Source organism: Neofelis nebulosa, chromosome 8 (genome assembly GCF_028018385.1).
Source record: "Neofelis nebulosa isolate mNeoNeb1 chromosome 8, mNeoNeb1.pri, whole genome shotgun sequence".
NCBI classification, from domain to species: domain Eukaryota; kingdom Metazoa; phylum Chordata; class Mammalia; order Carnivora; family Felidae; genus Neofelis; species Neofelis nebulosa.
This window is the reverse complement of record NC_080789.1, coordinates 138,473,162-138,482,925: the sequence shown is the minus strand read 5'-3', so window position 1 is coordinate 138,482,925 and position 9,764 is coordinate 138,473,162. Positions and strand designations below refer to the sequence as shown.

General features: G+C 52.7%; 1 long non-coding RNA gene across 1 annotated transcript; it reads left to right on the top strand.

Annotated features, from left to right (window-relative positions):
* Positions 1-6,588: 6,588 nt before the first annotated feature.
* Positions 6,589-7,523, top strand: LOC131483651 (uncharacterized). The gene is made up of 2 exons (XR_009247833.1): positions 6,589-6,721; positions 7,215-7,523. It is a non-coding gene; the product is annotated as an uncharacterized LOC131483651 (long non-coding RNA).
* Positions 7,524-9,764: the final 2,241 nt, after the last annotated feature.

Genomic DNA, 9,764 nt, shown 5'->3' with positions numbered 1-9,764 from the left:
CTTAAAGAAATACAAACTTCCAGTCATAAAATACATGGTAATATTGTGAGAACGTTTGGTGACAGATAATGACTGTGCTTCATCATGGTGAACACTGAGGGATGTGCAGGACCGTTGAGTCATGTCGTACCCCTGAAACTAGTATCATGCTGTATGTTAACGATGCTTCAATGTAAAAATCCCTCTTTCGGGGCGCCTGGGTGGCTCAGTCCGTTAGCCTCTGACTTCTACCCAGGTCATGATCTCACAGGTCAAGGCTGTGTGCCTGGAGCCTGCTTGGGAGTCTGTGTCCCCCTCTCACTCTGCCCCTCCCCTTCTCCCGCTCTGTGTCTCTTTCTCTCTCAAAAATAAATAAACATTAAAAACATTTTCTTAATAAATTTTAAAAAATAAAAAATATCTCTTTCCACATTGCTTCAATTTATGAACGATGTTTGAAGATTAAAAAGTTACCATGTGTTGTAAAAATCTCACAACATCCAAAATGTTTTTAATTACATCAGCCAACTCACTGCCCCCTTCCCGCCCCCCCCCCCCCCCGGGTAATGCTGTTTCTCGTCTGCTCCAGCAGTGCCTTGTACGGACCAGGCACACAAAATAGGCAGAAGGCAGGCTCCCCTGGGGATTCGCAGAGGAAAGGGCCCCACATGGGGGAGGTGTGCACACGTCCCCCCAATCTTAGGGGCTTCTGTTTCCAAACAAAACCCCGCAAGAGGGTTGAGCCCTGGCCTGGGTGGCCTGAACCCCACCCTGCCCACCCCTCCCCTGCTTCTCTAAACTCTGCCCACTTAGTGTGCCCTGGGCCAGTCCCTGCCTCTCCTGGCCTCAGTTTCCCGGTTGGCTCCTGAGCGCTGGACACAGACCTGCGTCCCCCCTCCCAAGCCCCCCCGTGGGTGCGGCCTGGGCTCCCAGCGCCTCGGCGGGTTTGGTGGGGTGCACTGTGGGATGCACAGGGCCTCCTTCCCGTCTGCAGACTGGAGCGGACCCCGCCGGGCGGCCCAGCCCCCTGCCCGCAGACAGCGCGTGCACAAGAGCCCGCCTGGCCGCACGCACGCGCATCAGGAGCACCGACGGCTGCCGGCCCGACGGGTACCGCGCGTCCCTGCTGGCTGCTGCCGTGAGACCCCACGACCCCCAGGCCACCCCGCTCCAGCCAGGCAGGCCGGAGACCCGGGGTCACGGGCATCGTGGAATAGTGCCTTCCCTGCTGTGCCGGCCCCCAGAGTCCGCCCCAAGGTCAGCTTGCTCCGTGGCCGGGTCAGGAAACGCTGAGTCCCGGCAGGGAGGTGAGTCTACCCCTTCCCCCTCTTCCTCTACCTTCTTTTCTTTGTGTTCCCAGCAGGCCCAGGGGACACAGGTCCAGCCCATCCCCCCTGCCATAAGAGGGGATGGGGGGAGCCAGAAGGGGCCCACAGTGACAGAGGGCCAGTGTTGGGGGTAGTCACTGTTATTAGGGAGCCCTTCCTGGGCACTCAGTGCCTTCACCCCGTTTTAGATGAGCAGAGGTACCAGCACTCAAGGTCACTCGAGGGACCAAGCCCCGCAGAACTGAGGCTCTAAGGAGTCACCGCATAAGCTTGCCTGCCACAGCGCTGTGACGTGTGATCCCACAGGTGTGCCGTGCCCGGGAGCTTGAGGAGGTGGCCTCTGAGCCCAGCCTTGGCCATGAGTCTGTCGTGAATGGGGGTCCTGGAGAGGGGCAGTGCAGGCAGGGGGTTCCGTGGGAGCAAGGACCTCGTGGGTAAGGAGGGCTCCAGGGAGGCTGGAGCATGGTGTTAGGGGTACACACGGGGCCAGATCCCAGGGCTCTCAATGCCCGACAGAGTCAGGGACACTGCAGGTTCGGGCGGGCAGGTGACACAATCCTGGCCACCTTATCAGAGCCACGGCATCCTGGCGTTGGAGGGAGCCTAGTGGGCACGTTCTCGAGCACGCCAAAGCATGGATCCCTAGGAAGTAGCCAGGGCTGAGGAGACCTGCTTCCGTGTCCTCACGTGCACAGTGAGGGCCGGGCAGTTGTCTGCCTCCTGCGGGACCAGGTCCGCCGCCTGCCGGGGCCAGAGCTGGCTCCCTGTCAAAGGAGCCATTCAGGATAGGTCCGTCCCCACGAAGTCTGGGGCCAAGGCAGCACTGTGCCACCCAGATGGCCAAGGTGCTCCTGCACTGTCACTGCTGTCGTCAGGGTGACGAGGATGGAGGCACGCGGTCCTCCTGCGGACTGGAGAAGAGTGAGGGGCCGTGCCTGCAGCCGGGAGGGCGCGGCTCCCGCCGACTCGTTGGGAACGTGCGGAGACCGACTCCCACGACCTGGGAAGCCCCAGACTCTTCAGTCACCCACACTAGCAGGCAGCTTTGGGGGGGGGGGTTCCAGGAACTGGGGTCCTTGGCTCTTTTTTGTGGGTGCAGATTAGGGAACACTGGCATGGGGAAGTGGGGGTGGGCACGCTGTCCTTGGCCTTCAGAGGACTGCAGGATGAAGGTCCTCTTGCTTTGGTCTACTTCAGAGCTGGAGGAGCTGGTAAGTGCTCCCTGAACACGGTGGCAAAACCCACACTCTGATGTGTGGCTGTACCTGTCACGGTCACAGGGCTTGGAGCTGCCGCTGGGCCTGGGATCCTCCCTGGGGCCCTTGTGGTGAACAGAGGGCTGGCTTTGCAGTGGTCACACGTGCTGGGCATGGTGTGGCAGCACACCGCCAGGAAGACCGGGGGAAGTGCACAGGGAACACTGACAAGGTGGTGGCCCGGCTCCTTGACCACGGCAGCCTTGGCAAATCCTCTGGATCCGAGGACGCTGAAGGCACGAGGGCTGTGAGTAGTCCGTCTGTGGGCAGTCAGGTCAGCCTGTCACTGCCGGTTTCTTCCATGTGTATCTTCTCTGCAGCAGAATTTCAGGGTCAAAGTAGACGGGAGGGTGGCGTAGGCCGGCAGTCGGGGCAGAAAATGCTCGTGTGGCCTGGTCAGCTGCAGTCTGTAACTGATCACCTACCTGACACCCCAGACACTAGGGAGCCAGCTCTGTGCCCGGCCCGGGCCAGGGGCCATTTCCAAGATGACCTTGCTGAACTAGGAAAAGAAAAGTAACCCTACAGTTAGCAGAAGGAAGAAAATAATAAGGGTTAGAGCTGAACTAAGTGGAATGGAGAACAGATGAGCATTTGAGAAAAAGGACAAGTTCTTTCTTGTAAAGATTTATGCAAGTGACAGATATTTAGCTAGCGTAATAAAAAGAGACAAGACTCAAAAAGCAGGAGTCAGAAGAGACAGTGGGACGTTATTAATGACTCTACATTCTACAAAAGGATTCTAAGAGTACTACAAACAGTCTATGCCTGCTAATTGGTTAAGCTAGATGAAATGGACAAGTGCGTTGTAGAAGCCCACATACTACCCAGACGGACTGAGAAAGAAATGGAAAGTCTAAATAAGGCTAGAATAAGTGAAGAGGTGGAATCGGTTAGCAGAACCTTCCCAAAAAAGAAAAGCAGAGAACCAGCTGACTTCTCTGGGGCGTTCTCCCAAATATTCAAGAAGGTGTGACCTCAGTCTTTCTCGAACACCTACAAAAAATAATATAAGCAGAAGGAACGCTTAACTCACTGTAGGATGTGCAAACAGAACTAAGCATTATAGTGAAAGAAATTTACATCGCGATCAAGTGTCATTTATTTCAGGAAGTGCAGGGGTTGTTGAAGAGAGTTAACATAACATACCATATCAACAGAATGATGGAGCACAATCTGAACCGACATAAAGAGAGTGACGATGTGCAAGACTTCAGTATGAAGACCGGTCAATAAAATAGAAACAGAAGATGACTTTCTCCGCGTGATAACAGTTGCTTATGAGAAACTCAGCTGTACCCTCATATTCAGTGGGAAAGACCGAAAGCTTTCTTTCTAAGACTGGGAACAAGACAAGGATACCACCTGCTTTTACCACTTTATTTCAACATGGTAATGGAAGTTAGGCCAGAGCAATGAGGCAAGACAAAGAAAGAAAAGATACCAACACTGAAAAGGAAAGTAAAAGCATCTTTATTCAGAAATGCCGTGCGCTTCTGTGTAGAAAGTCATAAAGGAGGAAAAATGATTAGACCAGTAAGCATGTTGAGCAGAGTTTAGCAGAGAAGATCGACAACAAGGTCAATGAGAGAGAATTGAGACCCGAGAAATAAACCCATACATGTACGGACAGTTGATTTTCAAGATGGGTACTAGGATCATTAAAGGAGAGAAAAAAAACCATCTTTTCCAGATGGTACTGTGAAACCAAATATCCACATGTCAGAGAGTGTAGCTGGAGCTTTACCCAACGCCATGTACAAAAATTAACCCACAATGAATCAAAATAACACTATTAGAAGAAAACATGAGGATGAGTCTTTGTGACCATCTGGCTGTGTCATCTTACATGTGACAGCAAAGGCAAAGGCAACAACAACAAAACAGATAAAGTGGGCTTCATCAAAATTAAATACTTTTTTTTTTTTTTGCACGAAAGGACCCTCGAGATTGAAAAGACAACCCCAGACTGGGAGAAAATATTTGCGTATGTAAATATGATAAGGGTCATGTGTCCAGAACATACAAAGAATCCTTACACTTCAACAACAAAACATGGTCCAGTGAAGACGAGTGAAAGACTTGAATACACATTTTGCCACAGATGATACACGAATGACCGATAAGCATATGAAAACACGATCAGATCTTTAGAGGTTAGGGAAACGCCAATTAAAACCACAATGAGATGAAAAAAAAAGGGGGGGGGGGCGCCTGGGTGGCTCAGTCGGTTGAGTGTCCGACTTCAGCTCAGGTCATGATTTCACAGTCCGTGAGTTTGAGCCCCGCGTCAGGCTCTGTGCTGATGGCTCAGAGCCTGGAGCCTGCTTCAGATCCTGTGTCTCCCTCTCTCTCTGCCCCTCCCCTGCTCATGCTCTGTCTCTCTCTGTCTCAAAAATAAATAAAATTATTAAAAAAAAAAAACACAATGAGATGCCGTGCCACGACCACCAGAATGGCTATGATTTAAAAACAGGAAAGCACAACTGTCGGGGAAGATGCTGAAAAATTTTCAGTTGTTCCTGGGGGCACTGTGACAGGTACAAGTCTGGGAGCAGTTCCTCGGGAAGTGGAGCGTAGCATTGTCGTTTGAGCCAGCACCCAGCAATTCCACTCCGAGGTCTATACCAAAAGAATTGTAGGCAGGTGTTTACACAAATACCTGTATGCAAGTATTCGTAGCAGTCAGTACTCTCCACTGAGTCTGGAAGGTGGAAACCCAGGTCGCGGTGAGATGAGTGGACAAACGGTGCAATATTACTCCGCCCGAAAGAGAATGAGCCACTGATAGAGGCCACGATGTGGACAAAGCTTGGAACGTGCTAAGTGAAAGCGACCCTTCGGGAAAGGCCACGTGTTGTGTGATAACATGGGTGCAAACCTCCTGGGTGGGTGCGGTGTGCGGGGGTGGGGAGTGGGGAGCCACTGCTTAGTAGGGACAGTGTTTCTGTTTGGGCTGATAAACATGTTCCAGAACCAACAGTGATGGGTGTGACGCATAGTGAATGTAATGAGTGGCATTGACTTGGACAAGTTAAAATGTCTTCAATGTCAACTATTTAACATGAATTTTATGTTCGCGAACATATGTTTTATGAACATACAGGTGACCATGGAGTAGATGGCAAAAGGGGGCGCAAGTTAGAAAAGCACAGGATGCAGTCGCAGACTAGGGATGGAGAGGCTCTGTTTCTGGAGCAGCTGCCAGCCGGGTCTCCTGCGCTGGCCCCAGAGGTGGTGCCAGATCTGCTTCTCGTTCTGGAGCTGGGGTTGGATGTGGCGCGTTAGTGACCCTTGCTGTGCGTTCTACGCTCGCCCCGCCTCTGCAGTAGGTGTCGGTCGGAGCCGGCTCGCGGTTTGGGGCTGGTGCGGGTGGGAGCCCAGGCCCGCCTCCTGCTCCAGGGGATTCCTGATGCTCTGTTCCGGAGCCGAGGGCACTTGGCTCTTCCTGTGGGTGCAGAGGGAAACACCGGTGCCGGGAAGGGGGGGCCGGGAAGGATAAGAGCTGGTGGGGCAGCAGACGAGGCAGAAACGTCACTTGCTGGCCAGTGGTAATGCCAGGAAGATGCTCACCGTGGCCTCCTGTCCGGAATTGGAGGAGGTGACCAAGTGCACGCTGAACATGTGGGCCACCAGCTGCTGACTTAGAGGGCACACCTGCGCCTGTCCGAGGCCTGGGAGTGGGGACCACCCCTGATCCTGGGCTCTACACCAGCAGGCGAGCGCGTGGCTGGGCGGTGAGTCGTGGCTGTGACCTGCGCTCACCAAGGGTGGGGAGGTGTATGGAAGGCAGCGTGCGTGGTCACACTCCTTGGCAGGTGTTGGCTAGTCTTCTGGGTCCAAGAGCACAGAAGACATGGAGGGCTGTGAGTGGACAGGGGAGGCCGGGCCAGCCTGTTGAAGGGCAGGCATCGTGCCTGGTCACAGACAGGCTTTGTTGGGGGTGGGGTGTCTGGGCCCTGGGAGTGGCCTGGGCTGGCAGGTTTGTCTGGGGGGCTCAGTCCGTAAGTACGTAGCTGCTAGAGGCTTGGGAAAAAAGCACAGGAAAAGCACCGTCCCTGCTTGCACGGAGCTGGTGGGAGCGGGGCTCCAGCGAGGGCACGTGCGTCACAGACAAGCAGTCCAAGCCCTTCCGGGAGCAGCTGCCGGGATTGGCAGGTTGTACACACGTCCTTGTCCAGCAGCTCGAGACGAATCTCGGTGGGGCTGGAGGGCTGGTGGGCTTACTGGTCTGAACGCCCCTGTGAGCGTTCCCTTCAGAAGTCCTCGGTGTGGCCATCTTCAAAATGGGCTTGTGAGGAAATCCCATCCTTAGGTTCCTACACGAAGTTGGTCTTGATCCTGTGAGACCAAGAGCTTCCTATGACCCATCTTCCCTCTGATAACCCCAGAGTTCACCAAGGGAGCTGGGTAATGTCTTCCGAGAGACCATCTAGGGTCCCCTTCTGGCCAGTGTGCAAATGGGGCTCGGATCCCTGGGCTTTAACCACCAGTGGCCACGATGACCCTGGCATTGAAGCCATCTATCCAGGTGCTCAAAAATCCAGCTCAGAGTGGGAGGGACAGAAGAGCGAGGGGTTGGCCCTGCGGGCAGTTAGGACCAGGGAGAGATCTCGGCAAACCAGTAGATAAGAAGCTTCACTCCTCACAGTTTCTTCCTCGCCTGCCCTGCCTGCGTTGTGTTGCATCTGGTGGGTGGTCGTCATTTATCTCACGGACCTCTGATGAAGGAAAGTGGCTTGTTTCCAATCTTTTGCTGGTATGCAGAAGGCCGCAGTGGAGGACCATGTGCAGATGTCAAAGTGTGGAGGTGTTTCCATGGGATAAAGTCCCTGAACGGGGATTGTTGAACCAAAGGGGACTTACATTCGTAATTTTGATACGTGTGGCCAGACTGCCTCCATCCAAAGGCACCGTGCATTCTTGTCAACAATGAATAAAAGTCCCTGTTTGTACACAGCTTCTTTTGGATTTAATAATTTTGTCATGACCGAGACTGAGTATATATCATGTGTTTGAGGCTCTTTATATTTCTTTTTTGTGAAATGTGTTTTAACGTATTTTGCCCGTTTTTATATCCTGTGGCTGTTCTTTTTCTTATCAGTTTCTAGGATCTCTATTTATAGGGGGTGTAGGCTCTTGCCTGAGATATGAGTTAGAAAAATTCGTTCCCAGTTTATCGTTTCTTCCTTTGTAAGTTGTGGTGTCTTTTCCCCGGGACAGTGGTAAAGTGTTAGTGCTCCCGGTTTGATTTGTGGATTCGATACAAATACAATCCCCATAAAATACCTCAGCAGGTATTTCTTTTCGGAAACCCATGAGCTAACTTCACAATTTATGCAGAAATACAAAGGGCCAAGAACCAGAACAACCTGGAAGGACATAGTTGGAGGACATACAACACCAGATATTCAGACTTTCTGTTCAGCTACAGTGAGTGAGGCAGTGGGGTAGTGATGCAAACTGGAGTACGACAAAGTACGACAAAGTGTCAGTTCAGCCCAGAGGCCCCCATACGGATGCTGCGCAGGTCTGAGCACAGCAAACGAAGCCAAACGTAGGAGAGCTCGTCCGCAAAAATGTGCAGTGTATGTGGATAGAGTGTGGGAGGAAGCTCCGTGCTTGTCCCGGCTGAGGCAGGAATAGCACGTGACAAGGTTCAACCTCTTCCATCATAAAGATCAACGTAATAAAGGCCTCTTATGAAAAGCTCGTGTCTAATGTCATCCTCCGCGGTCAGGTCAGGAACAAGGCAAGGTCGCCCACTCTTGCTATTTCTGTTCAATCTAGTATCTTAAGTCCTAGGCAAAGCAGTGAGGCAATGAAAGAAAGTAGGAGGCGTCTAAACTAGAAAGGAAGAAGTAAAATGATCTGTGTTCATAGATGACTTCATTTAAGTAGAAAAATCCACCAGAAAACTGTCAAAACTAAAGCAGGATTCAGCCAAGTTGCAGGATACACAATTAACACTCAAAAATCAGGTGTATTTCCATATAAACAATGATCTGAAAAGGAAATTGAAACATAACTCCATTTATAATAGCATCAAAAAGAATAAAGTACTTAGAAATGAACCGAACCATGGAGGTGAAAATCTTTTACAAAATATTACTGAAGGGTTTTTTGTTTTTGTTTTTGTTTTTGTTTTTTTTTTACATTAGAGAGAGTGTGAGCAGGGGAGAGGGGCAGGGAGAATCTTGCCGGTAACTTGTGAATGAGCTCAGAAGGAGACCCTGCCCCAACCCAGCCTCAGCTGAAACCACAGCCCAGGCTCCTGGGAGACCTTGAGGCACAGGCTTCATTCAGCTGGGCTAAGCGGGGGCCCTAATCACAGACCCTGGGATAGTGTTTGCTTTTGGGAGCACTAGTCAGGGTAACGTGTCTCACACATAGACAAACAGTATATCCTGCCAGGCCCACGTCTGGCCCTGCTCTCCTCCCTCCCTCCCCCAGCTCTCTCCAGCAGCAGTGGCTTCTTCTTAGCCCCTCTGGCCAAATGTGCTTCTGCCTCTGGGTCTCTGCACTTGTGAGCTTCCCTTCCCCCAGCACACTGTTCCCAGACTTGTACAGGGCCAGCTACTCTTGTCTTTCTGGTCACAGCATGATTGCCACCTGGAGGCCTTTTAGACCCTGCTTAGGGGCTCCTGACTGGCCCTCAAGCACCCTGCTTCACTTCCGCGGAGCACTTGATCTCTTGCATGCTTTTGTCCATCCCCCACCCTGGGCCGTGAGCTCCTGGAGGGCAGGGACCATGTGGGTCCTTACAGCACTCACTCCGCGTGAGGCAGGAGCCGAAGGAGCCAGTGAGAGGGTCTGGGAGCTCCCTCCCGCTTCAGAGAAGCTCATAATAAAAGGTCCACGTTGGGTCAGAGGCAAGGGGGTGTCCCTTCCCTGGGCCATGTGCTTGGTAGAGCAGTGATCACCGCCTGGTGGTGGGAACCAGAACTGCAGCCCCAGGCGGGAAACTGGAGATTAACACACCTTTGGGGTCCCCAAGGCAGTGGGGTTCCCAGGCCCCAGGAGACAAAGGGGTTAGGAACTAGGGGCTGCAGAGGGGAATGCGTGGGACCTATGCTCCATATCCCCCAGTCCCGACCACTGTACCGGGGTGCCCAGTTCACCCAGGAACCTACTCAGCCCCTCCAGGGCAGGGACTCCGCCCACTTCCACCTGAGGCTCCGGCAGGGAGGGAGGGTCCTTG